Here is a 13,601-nt window from a genome sequence, read left to right as displayed (position 1 = left end):
CTCTTCTACCCAAAACTATCAAGAAAAAGAGACAGTAATGTTTAAATACCGGTATTATTCAGATCTATTATTTCAAAAAAACATATATATAATAATAATAATTGTAAGTCACAAAATGTATAACATGAATTAATACATTTACAGTATTATGTTTATAAGTCAGTGCTTATAGAGTACATGTATGTACTTTAAATAATTATTTATTTGTGTGTTTTTTTAAAAGTACCTCATGAAAAAATTACATAAATCATATAAACATGTTTTATTTTCATTAAGAATTATTTAAACTCATTAGTGACATCGCGTTTCAAATATGAAATTTACTGGAATTATACCCGTTTCCGTGAGTAACTAAATGTCAACCACATTATTCACTGACAGCACAAAAATAATCAAGAGATAAGTGGACTTTTTGTTGCCACCAAGTTATATCACAAACAATCAAAACTAACCCATAAAACGATTGTTTATTTAGTTAATTGGTTGCTTCGTTGACATGCCTTGACATGTGGATACCATTTTGCTGTGTTTTGGGTCATCCAAGACTTCAATGGAGATAAAAGAATATGTTACAACTACAAGTTCTCAACTTTTGCATGATTCTCGCTACACAGAAGCATAGCAGACATAAGCCTTAGGAGTAGTTGTTTTGTTGGAAGGCGCTGGTTCCAGCTATCTACTAAATTATTTATCTTTGACAGTAATTTCGAAGGCACAAACGTCAGAAACAAGACTGCTTACAGTTACATAATTTATTCAACCAATCACAAGTTGTGTTCATTTATGTCCACGCCTTCTTACTGTGTATACATTTTAACAGCTGACCAATGGCAGTCGACCTCTTATAATTACTGTTGTATGAAGGATATAGTTTGGAACCAGACGTCAAACACGATTATTTATAAATATATTTTCCAAATAATTATTATTAAATGAAAAATATATATATTAAAAATAGTAAAATTCCAGGACTTTCCAGGGGGTTAATTCATTTTTCCCGGAGTTTTAAGCACTTTCCAGGATGAAAATAAAATTTAAGCACTTTCCAGGGTTTTCCAGGATGCGTGTGAACCCTGCTCTCTGGATTCATCATTTCAACCACTAGTTCACAACAATTCGACCCTGCATGTGTTGGACCCATATCATAATAGCCCTAGACTGTTCGTTCCATGGTCAGTTGTCCTCTGCAAAATATTCTATTAATACTTGTAGTTCCATCTATATTTCTTTTATCATTTTTGTTTTCTACAGGTAATGACAATATGTATATAATGTAGACATGTAGGCCTATTTTATAAACTTAAACTACGATTTTAAGTGTTCATCTCATTTCAACAGTCTGTACCACTATAGGGTGTATACTACCAAATCAAATCCCACAGACGACAATAGTAACGTATGTGGCTAAAACGCCTACCTGCAACATATCAACCGACATAAACGCCACGGATATAAATACTACCACCCCTTACACTTAAAGTGAAACAGAGAAAAAATGGGGGTCAAGCTGCTCGTTTCTGAGATAACGGGTAGCGTCTATGACTACCCTAGTTTCACACAAAATTCGAGTACTTTTTTTTTAACAGGTACCCCATACATGTTTCAAGCACAAGGCTACTTGACACATTGGTACTAGATGAAATAAAATTGCACATTTTTTTTACCCAGATGAAACTATTATTTTTTACAACCAACACACTCACATTTATAACCAATCACAGGACTTGTGGTGTTCACTTCTCTATCAAAAGTTGGGTGCACCTCGAACTTTGACCCAGTCGGAAGTTATTTGGTTGAGTACTACCGGGGTACCTATACTGATAAGGCGTAGTAAAAAATTTTTGTTTGGTTCCGGTTACCCGACCGTCCCAAAATTTTTGGTGCCGACCCTAAACTTTTTTTTAACCTTTTCCCCACCCTTTTTTTTTAATAATCCATTAATATCAATCCTAATTTTCGTCGACTCTAAAAACAACAACTGCAGAGAGATGCCACGAGATCTGTCAGTCCAAGATCTCGTTACCAGAAGACCCGGAACACTTCGCGCAATTTTACTTCCGAAGAGTTCCAAATGAATAGCTTCCGAGAGCCATTCGGAACTCCTCGTACATTTCCACGAAATATAAGCGTAGCGGAATGTGACGAGGTGTTCCGATTTCTTGAATGTCGTTTCATTTGAAATTGATTTAAATACATGTGTAATATTATTTGATTTGAATGAGCACATTTTTGACATTCTACTCTGTAAATGGAAGACACCATTGACACCACATGCTCTCGGACGTGTTCTCGTACTCATTCGGAACTACTCGGAACTTGTGAATCCAATCTTCAAAATGTTACGCTAGTTTACTGTTAAAAAGCAGAATGATACAAATTTCCAGTCTATTTTGGTAGGGGAATTCCCTAAAACGTAATCGAACTTCTAGAAATACCGAGTTACGATTCAATGTTAAACATAAAGAGTAAACATGAAAATAGCCGATTATGCTGAAAAGATTACTTAAATTAAATATTTAGACATCAACTCTATCAATATTTTGCATTTGTTTGACAAATAACCCCTGTATTTATTATTAAATATGATGATATTCATGGCATTTGAAATGAACTGGTAGTACGCAAAACCTTAAGAAATGACAACTCTTTTCACATTTAATAGCGTCTGCAGTGCTGTAGTTGTGAGGGGGTGTAACCATGTTGTGGATCAGACCTTTAAAAGCAAAAATACAAACCTGTTTTACCTATTTGTCAACAGTGCAAAGATACTGTGCAGTGTCCTTATCGATGACCAAAAGGGAAACTGTTTTCCTGAAAATAGTTGTTTTCTTTTGATATCTCTGCTATGAGGATAGTTAGTATGGAGATCTTTTTGTTAACTTATTTTGTTAATTTTTATTGACATCTTCGTTGTGTTCATGATGTACATTTTGTTACTGCAATACTGGCAATGAAATAGGCCTGGAAGATCAGTGTTGTTGCTGTAGTTGTGAGGGGGTGTAACCATGTTGTGGATCAGACCTTTGATATTAAAACTTTTTTCCAATGAACAAATTATAGTGTTATTTTAGTGTTATCGTAGTTTATAACCTTACCGTGTAGTATTAGACTTGGGTGGTGTTTACATTAATACCGATTGTGGTTTGACTAGGTTACGACATGGTGGTTTTTTTATAGAAAATAATTAATGATTCTCAGAGTATGTATTGTCAGTTGCACTGTAACACAAAGAAAGAGCTTTTAATATATTAATCTGCTATACTATTCAGGAAATATTAGCTCAAACAAAAAAAAAAAAACAAAAAAGTTTTCCCTACCTACCTACCCTATTTGTTTTTGGCATGTAACAGGAACCAAACAATTTTTTTTACTTGGCCTAACATACATTTTTCAAAAAGTGTCCAGCTATGTGTCTTTATGACAACCAGGATTTGGTGTATTCTGACATAGACTGACAACCTCACTGAAACTGTTGTTTCTACAGTGCAACCTAATATAACGTACACCTCAAAAAGCATATATATTGCATATAGTTTTGTACAAATGCAATATGTCATATTAAACAACAAATTGTTTTAAAATAAAACTCCTGAAGATATTTACTTTCAGTTGGGTGTGTGTACTCAGGTATATATGTAGAGACAACAAAGATAGTCAAGAGTACCTCTACCCCTTTAAAGAATTCCATTAAAACACATGCACTTGATTGACCCCTAGATTATGAAGACCTTAACAGGCACATCAAAGAAATATCAGTATTAAAAAAATACACTGTCTGAGGAAGGAAACACAAACATGACTGTACCTGTATGAAGTAATGACTTAATGTCCTGAACATTAGTGTTGGGAGGAAATCCTGTATGCTGGGTGTGGGTGTCTTCAAGTTACCAAGTGTGGGAATTTCAAATCCATCGGCCATGCTGATTTTCATAATGCACCATCAAAACTATTGGCCACCAACATTCCTGACTATATTTTATTTATAGCCTACTGTAGTTGGGAGGTTTTAATAGTTGTGATATCTGGAATAATCATGCAGCTTTAACACATTTATTTTTGATTAATTACTGAAAAAAACTATTTTTAAATGACAAAATTACCCGAACATCTATTTTCTTGCATTATTTTCTAATCCGGATGAATACAATATGTACATTAGATGTATTCCTACAATCTGTAATCCAGCATTTTATTTAGCTAGTAACATTAGGTAATACAGCTTTAACAATAAAATAAATTATCAACTTAATCCAAGGCAGATAATCAAATCTGAAAAAAATTGGTTCTGAATCTAGTATAAACTTAAAATGCTTTTCATGAGAGCTAACTAAGTGATTATTAAAAAAAAAAAAAATGATCTGGAGATCTAAGTATATGTTTAACAACCTTATTGTTATGTACAAATAAGAACAGAAGGCACAATAGTGACAACAAATTTAATAATGTTTTTGGTAAAGTTTTTCTTCAAAATTACTTTAAATTTTGCATAAAACTACAAATTTGTCTAAAATATAACTTAGCACCCTATAAATATGTCAAAATGACAATAAAAATCAACTTCTTTACAAATTTGAGTTTTCAGAATTTCATACATAAAAAAAATTAACAATGTTAATGGAAACTAAAGACATTAACCCACTATTGGCACATGCTATTTTTAATATAAAAATAAATTGCTATTAAAATCTTAGTTCAGGTTGCCTATATATAATACCATATTTAAGAGCAGTTGTATATGGCAAGTCAAATACCATGTAAAAAGAAATTATTGAAATCTTTACTGTATGAATTATAGGCCAAAACCAACTTTTCTTCAGTGCTAACTTTGATTCAAACTCCATTCAGAGCCATGTACAGAGATTATTGTCAAGGTCAAGGTCATTGTGAACTTGCATGATCGAGTGATGGCTAATTAATCAACCAGTATAGTTTAATTAAATAAAATGACAAAATCATAATATTTTTTTATTATGCCCTGAATATGTGCTATAGGGTGTATACTACCAAATCAAATCCCACACAAAATTCGAGTACTTTTTTTTTTTTTACAGGTACCCCATACATGTTTCAAGCACAAGGCTACTTGACACATTGGTACTAGATGAAATAAAATTGCACATTTTTTTTACCCAGATGAAACTATTATTTTTTACAACCAACACACTCACATTTATAACCAATCACAGGACTTGTGGTGTTCACTTCTCTATCAAAAGTTGGGTGCACCTCGAACTTTGACCCAGCCGGAAGTTATTTGGTTTAGTACTACCTATAGGGTGGATTAAATTTTTTCAGTGGAATTTTTTGCTTTATACAATCGCATTCTGGCCCTGTGCTTATAAACCTTAAAGTCTAAACTTTAATAAAATCCAGACTTTAACGTCATGGCAACGCCATTCAAATAGCATTACATTAAAGTCTAGACTAAGTTTTATAAGCACGGGCCCTGATGCAGGAAAATTATCTGTGTATTCGCACGGTCAATCTGAGCTAGCCCTAGCCTTTAGACCATCGCTGAAAATAATTCTACATTCAGCAGTGCTCTACAAACCGAGTAAAATACTCGCCATGGCGACTAAAAACATTCCCTGGTGTCTAAAAAATTAAATCACATTCGCCAGTTGGCGACTGTCCAATAATTTTACTTTAATCTGTAAACAAAACTGGACATCGGAAAACTCTGTGGACCAGTAGCAATTTATTTTCCATAAAACATTTTCTATCGGTAATTTGTTTGAAAAATAATAGTTTGAGACATGTTAATCGGACTATGAGTATGAATAACGATTGTCCAGTATTCAAGAGTAAACACGGTGACGTCAAGTGAGAGGTAATACTTTGTTATGATGTTATCTCCCTTAACTTGAATATCAAGCGTTTGGAAATAATTCGGCCCCAGTTCAGTTTTGGACCAAGTCAGTCCTGTCCCATTTAAAGCCAGGCTTTATTTGACATTGATGAGCCACTGTATGTCTTTACTTGTCTGTTTGAAACTCAAACGTTAATTATTTTAAATGTTCGACTCATACATGTGTTATGCTGCGCTCCAATCGTCTCATGTTTATATCGTGATAACGGGTCCCTCCACGATAACGACGTCTCCAGTCGTGAATGTCGTTTTAATCACGTTGGAAGTCATGTTCACCAGTGGAGGATGAAAACATGGTTCTATTTTCATGACTCGACTTTAGACGGCTTTAAAGACACAACTATTTACAAAACAGTATTTATGTATTTACAAGGCAGTATGTGACGAAAATAAATATTATTTAAACCAAAAGTAAGGTAGCCGATTGTTAACTACTACTACTAGTAACATGTTGAAGCCTGGTAGATATTATCACAATGCTTTTATTTAACTTTTAATGAGTACTGCAATTTAAATGCATATTTTAGCAGTGTCATTAAAATAGTAATTCGCTTAAATTCATTTAATACAATTATTGTGTACGGAATTTGATAATGATAGTTAATAGTCATTCACTGTTTTAGTGGAACCGGACACAAACAGTAACTTGTAATTACTATTTAACAACTAGGAATCACCTCTTCACGAGTTCATTCGAATGCAGTCCTAATAACAATTATGACATTAGTAATGTGCCGTAAAATGGCAGATGAATCGATTTAATTACAAGTATGTATTAAGCTGGCTACTAAATGTAAGTGAATGGCGACTAAAATATTATACTCTACTGGCCAGGGAAGAGTAAATTTGAACTTGCTTTGTAAAGCACTGTTCAGGAGCAGATCCAGGAAATATTTTGCAGGTGTGGGGGACTAACCAGAAAAGGACAAATGGAACAACACGTCAAAAGGGCATCCCAATGAAGGAATTAAAAATACTAATAATATTTCCACTTTGTGACTGTTTAGTGTGTATCACTATATTAATATTTATTATTATATTAACTAGAGGTCTAACTATCCTGCTTCAAAATTACTTGCTTAATTTTAATATTATGATAAATATTAAACAGTCCCTAAGTTGATATTTTGCTGATATGTCATTTCTTTCTAGTTCCAATAAAAGGTGCTGTTCAAGACTGTTCCTTTCACAAAGAAAATGTGCCTTTTAAAAGTCATCAATATAATAATATTATAATTATTATTATTCAGGGGCGGCATAGACAGTACGGCCATACTACTTTTCAGAGCCGTACCACTTTTGTGTGTGTGTGGGTTATATTTGTTATATCTGTGAAAATGTCCTTACAAGTAATTTGAATGGCGAGTCTGGCAACCACGAGCCGTACCTCTATTTGTTTACACTGTGTCGCCCCTGTTATTATTATTATTATTGATATATACGGTAATAAATGAAAAATTTTTATTTATTATTATATAACAAAATGACAGAAATCAAATATAATTCGTACTTGTTGAAAAGTACAAAACGAAAATAATAAGGATCGCATTCACACTTTTATTTTTGACACAAGCCACGTATATCTGAGACTGATATCGGGACACCATCATTGATTTTCAATCAATTTTAGAAATTGCTAATATGGGGCGTAATTGGGGGGGGGGGGGGGGGAGAGAGTACACCTCATGGAGTTGCAAATGGCCATAAAATATGTCAGCCAGGATCCACAAACAACAGAAAGTTCTAAGTTGTTGGAAATAGTGTTTTTGTCACTGTTTTTAAGGCGTAAGCCTCTAATTTCGAAAGTGATCCGGAACTAAGACAAAGTGATCCGCAACTGGCTTAGCCTTAAGTACGCCATTTCGAACAACACTGTTTTGGGTGTTAAATGTTTACCTAAATTTACATTTTATATCACTGTTTATACGCGCACATGTTGACAATTCACAATTTTGTTTGAAAGTGATCCACTCCAGAACTGGCGCATCACCTGTATTGTGTACGAAGCCAAAACAAGGGTGCGAAAAGTTACTGTCTAGTTTAAACAATATTTATTGCCGTCAAAATGCGGTTTGGGATTGGCCAACAGGCAAGAGCCTATATTAAGGCCTCTCCCTACATTTATAAATACAAGTTTGATACATCAAGATGACAGAAATAGTATAATAATTTAAATAAATTCAAATTAGCTAAGATGAGAAGAATGGAAGAGAGAGAGAAGAAAGGAAAAATAAAAATAGATAGTTGATATGATATTATTTAGTCACAGTTGGGAAGGGAGAAGGAGGAATAATGAATGGTTAGTTATCGAAACGTTTGCTATTAATTATAAAGTCTTGTACAGATTTAAATATAACACTATTTTCGTGGGTACTAAAAAAAGTTACTGTCGTCGACCTTAGTGGGTTTCCTTTCTTTTTCATTCACTAGCCAGTTGGCGAGTAAATGTAAAGGGCTGCTTTGCACTCTGACATACCTTTACAGTCAAATTTGTGTTCGTAAATTTTCCCTCTCGTGGTTCATGATGGCCCGGATTAAAAACAGATAAGGGAGATAATCCTGCAACCCATAAAAAGGGTCTCGTATAAGAGTTTTTAATTATTTATAGGGCGGGATTTAGTCCAGTCAAAATAAGGTTGACCTAGAACAAATTGCAACATAAATGATTTTTATTGCAACTGTACCCTGAACCATCCGTAAACAATATATCAAAAATGTACATTGATGTAGGTGGCGCAAATATGCTAATTTGCATAATTTCAATATGGCCGCCATTACTCATATATATACAAACACAATGACAAATTATTCTTAAGATTCAGTGAACAAATACATGGAATTATTAGTGCTATGACTTAAATATATTCACACTTATTCTTTAAAATTCATTCAGAGATATATGGGTACCAATATTCCCCAAAATTGCACATAAATGTACATATATACAAACAATGTACTTTTGTTAGTGTTGCTAATATTGTCAAAGAAAGCCTATAAATTTATTATTTAGTTACAAAAGTGACATAAATGATGTATTAAGCCCACCGTTAACTTTGTATTGTATCCACTTAAGTTGGCCAACTGATAAAAAGCTTTGGCAAATGGATACTTTTGTTTTCTACATTAGATTGTCATTTCTATGGCACTTTCGGTCAATAAATACGAATCCAGTGGAATTTTTTGTTTACGACCATGATATTTTACTATTTTGTCAGCAAGCATGAACAATCTGTAACTAGATTATGTATTAATACCGAAACATGAATCTACCTCTTTACTGTTGACAAATGACAACATAATCCTATAAACTGTCTTGTTTTTCTAAACACATTGTAGGCAAAATGCAAATTCAATGACTGGCCATTAACACATAAATATAAACTAATAATTAGAATGAAAGTAAACATGACTGAAAATGATAAAGACATTTACTTGAATACCTGTCATCGACCATAATTCAAAAGTACTCCCTTCGTTATTAAACTTTCTGATCCTTTAATTGGCATTGGAAAAAAATATGTGAAGAAACGAAGAAAACTATCAGCAGAGAAGAAGCATCAAACACCTGATATTACAAGTGCATGCCATCAGAACGGTCTATAAATATACCCACGAAGGTCTGTCGTATGCAGGTTTAAATCTGTATAACCAGTCAAGAAGGGTACATCGTCCTTGTGAATGGCAGCCTACCTATAAACAATGCACATGAGTGCTTCGTGGTAGCAGTATGACCATGTTAAATATCTCTTTGACCGCTTTCAGCAGAAAACCTAATTTTTATAGGATTATCAGGAGGTTGAGATATGACCAACGCCGCAACAAACAATGGCCATTTCTGTACCAGCATGTGTGGTGTCATATAAAAAAATCACAAAAATTTATGTTATAAGTGATATCACACAAGTTAGAGAAAGGACAAAATAAGAAAGACAAACTTGCAAGACCGAAAAGAAACCACTGAATGTATAAAATCAGTTCTGTACCTTGGTAGATACATGGACATTCAAACCGATCTTGGCATCAAGTCTAAGTTATAAGACAAAAGGGATGACTTCAGCTTTCCAGAAGCAATATTTCTTCTGTTTCGCCTTTTTGTATTTACATATCACAATTTGTGAGGTATCTTAGTTCAAAGTCAATGTATATCAGTTTCACTATGTCAGATCATTCTTGTACAGAAGTTGTTACATCATCAGTTATAATATTCAAGGACTCCTGAAAGCTTTCAAAACAGTTGATGGTAGACATCTAGAGGCTATATCAGGGCACATATCACAATTATTTACGCTATATGCTGTGTTTCTATATGCCTGTCACGGGGATTCTATAATACCCGTCACTGAATAAAACACGATTGTCCAAATATCTCTCCTAACTGTATATCTATTAGAGCTCTCTGTAACAGGCGGTATATACCCGCTGTGGCTCGTCTCTAGGTATGATCAGAGATACGATCTTATATAAAGTATATATAATATAGCACGTTTAGTTCACTAGAAAACACAACAAAAACACAATACACTTTGGAATCTGTATTAACCTACACTGACAAATGTACAGCCGCAGTAGTTAATTAATAACAACAATAATAACAACCCAGAACTGATCACTTAATTAGTTAATCTCTAGGTGTCTAGTTTACACAATATGCTAATCACTTCACCGTGACACAACACCCACACGTGTGATAAATTGAGAAACGCTTCTAGGGGAACTTAATTAATAAAGGAATTACAACACTATTCCTAACTGGTTAATTTTTAATTAACCCTAACTACTCATTCAGTAACCTTGTAACAGAATTAATACTGGTACCTATCACAATAAAGACAATAACCTAGTTTACCTAGGTCTTCTAGGATGACTGGCTAAGCTTTATATTACCAAATACTCGTATAATGTTAGAACAATAAGACTACGATTTACTTCGTCAGATGACCGAAGACACTGTCTAAAGAATATTGGTATAATACAGTATTAAAATATTTAAAAGTCACATCAATCACATCAAGGTTATACAACAGAGCAGAAATAATATATATATTTACCAAAGTCCAAACGGACAACGTTCCCTGGGAACCGTCCTTTTTGCTTCTCCTCGATATCTAAAACAAACTAGCTATTTATTATAAAACCAGAATATCGCCTGGGGGTACAAGGCGGTCCTCCCCCTATCAAGTGATATATCCCCAACTCCCAGAGACGCATTTTTCTCTTTGATCGCCAGACTTACTGACGCCAGTTCGCTAGAGATTCCATGGTCGCGCGGAGGTATTACGTAACTACTGGCCACATGGCCTCCGCACCTGGCTGGGTGTGTATTAGACGACCGCTCGAGGGGCGTCGCGCAGAAGTATTACGTAACGAGTTGCCCACCTGACTAAGTGCAATGAAACTGCACACGGCCCTCTAACACAATTAATATCGTCACAGGCGAAAACAAAATTAAGAGCATGTGCCGTCACACACCCCCACCTCAAAAAGGATATTTCCTCTACTCTAGGAATAGGGAAATATACTACATTAAAACAAAACGGTGTGTTATCCGACGCATACGGGCATTTATAACACATGTAATAATAAGGTGACTACTAGTAATCACACTGAGTCTCTGAGTCCCTGGTATACAAATAAAATATATAAAAACAAAACAGAAATCAAGAATGTCAACACATTATCATAACGTTCAACTTCGGGACAGGGCATCAGCGATTACATTAGATGTGCCCTTGATATGTTCAATGGTAATTGGGTATTCCTGCAGAAGAAGACTCCATCTCAAAACTCTCTGGTTGGTGGCTTTCATTCTGTGAATGAAGGTAAGCGGATTATGATCAGTAAAGACCACCACTTGATGCACTGCCGATTTCACGTAGATCTGAAAATGCTTCAGAGCTTGTACCATGGCCAAAGCTTCCTTCTCTATAGTGGAATAGTTCACCTGGTGTTTGTCAAACTTTTTGGAGAAGAAACTTACAGGATGGTCCAGTCCATTTTCGTCTTCCTGGAACAGCACAGCTCCAGCTCCCACGTCACTGGCATCCACAGCTAGCTTGAACGGCATTCGGTAGTCTGGTGCTGCCATCACGGGAGACGAGGAGAGCATCTGCTTGAGACGGTTAAATGACTTCTCGCATTCATCTGACCACTGGAACTTCGTTTCCTTCTTTAGCAGCGATGTGATGGGGGCCGCTACCGTCGCAAATTTAGCACAGAAACGACGATAATAACCGGCCATACCAAGGAACCGGCGAACTTCACGACGGTTAGTCGGTGCAGGATACTGGCTGATGCTTAGCGTCTTGGCCTGCAATGGGGCGACGCAACCATGTCCGACAGTATGACCTAAGTAGGTCACTGAAGCTTTCACGAATTCACATTTGCCCAGGTTCACAGTCAAGTTAGCTTTCTGTAGGCGAATGAATATTTGTTGTAGCCCGGTTAAATGTTCATCCCAAGTGTCGGTGGCTAACACCACATCGTCCAGATATACACTGACATTTTCTAGGTCTGATAACACCTGGTTCATCATCCTCTGAAAGGCAGCAGGGGCAGTCTTCAAACCAAACGGCATCACTCGGAATTGGAAGAGGCCGTCAGGTGTGATGATCGCCAGAATGTCCTTAGCTTCCTCCGTTAACGGAATGGCATAAAAACCCTTCAGTAGGTCCAATTTGGTGATGTATTGCGCGTGTCCAACTTGGTCGATGCAATCGTCAAGGCGGGGTAGAGGGTAGGCATCTGCCTTGATGAGTTGATTCACGCGACGTAGGTCAGCGCACACCCGGAAACTGTTATCTCCCTTTTGAATCAGAATAACAGGTGATGCCCACTGACTGTTTGATGGTTCCAGAATGTCGTGTTCCAACATGTAATCTATCTCTTTTTTTTAGTGCCGCACGTTTTACAGGATTTATCCGATAGGCATGCTGTCGAATCGGTGTAGCGTTGGGTTCCAAGTGCACATCCTGGATTAAAGTATTGGTAACCGTTGGAAAGTCCTGACAAATGGAAACATTGTCTTGTATCAACGTAGTCAGCTTTGCTCGCTGGGGGCTGTCAAGGTGCTGTAGATAGGAACTCAAGTCTGCTAGAATCTGGCTGTTGGTTAATTTGATCTCTGCAGTCTTGACGTCATCACAGGAAATTGAGTGACTCTCAATTTGGACAGGCAACACTGGAACTATCGGCAGTCTGTCAAAATAACCTTTTAGCAAATTGATGTGACAATACCTACTTTTTCTAACCCTATCAGGAGTGTTTATCACATACCCTGTCTCATTAACCCGTTTGTGCACAACATAGGGACCGAAATACCTGTTCTGTAATGAACCCCGTTTAATGGGAAGGTACAGCAGCACTTTATCCCCTGGTTTAAATTCCCGACTCTTAGCCTTCCTATCAAACACTGATTTTATTTTGCTCTGAGAATAGCTCAGATGCTTCCTAGCCAGTTCGGTCGCCTGCCACAACCTATCTCTAACTCTCCCTACATAACTCAGCAGGTTTTCGGCATTATCCTTGTCTAACTAACTATCTTTTACCAATTTGAGAGGGCCTCGGGCTGAATGCCCATAGACTCAAATGGGGTGAATCCTAAGGATTCTTGCTTAGCATCCCGTGCTGCGAACAGCACGAAAGGAATTGACTGGTCCCAGTCAGTACCATTGTCGAAACAATGGCAGCGGAGCATACTTTTCATGCTCTGGTGGAAACGTTCTGTGGCGCCCTG

The 13,601-nt window shown here is 36.0% G+C and overlaps 1 protein-coding gene across 1 annotated transcript in view; it reads right to left on the bottom strand.

The window, feature by feature from the left end:
* LOC121378375 (piwi-like protein 1) overlaps positions 1-8,424 on the bottom strand; it is a 197,766-nt gene extending 189,342 nt beyond the window's left edge. The window contains exon 1 of the mRNA XM_041506516.1: positions 8,346-8,424. The gene's annotated coding sequence lies outside the window, so the exon portion shown is untranslated. The remainder of the gene's footprint in view (positions 1-8,345) is intronic.
* Positions 8,425-13,601: the final 5,177 nt, after the last annotated feature.

The sequence above is a fragment of the Gigantopelta aegis genome, chromosome 8 (genome assembly GCF_016097555.1).
Source record: "Gigantopelta aegis isolate Gae_Host chromosome 8, Gae_host_genome, whole genome shotgun sequence".
NCBI classification, from domain to species: domain Eukaryota; kingdom Metazoa; phylum Mollusca; class Gastropoda; order Neomphalida; family Peltospiridae; genus Gigantopelta; species Gigantopelta aegis.
The sequence above is the reverse complement of the archived record's forward strand: the minus strand, read 5'-3'. Positions and strand labels throughout refer to the sequence as shown.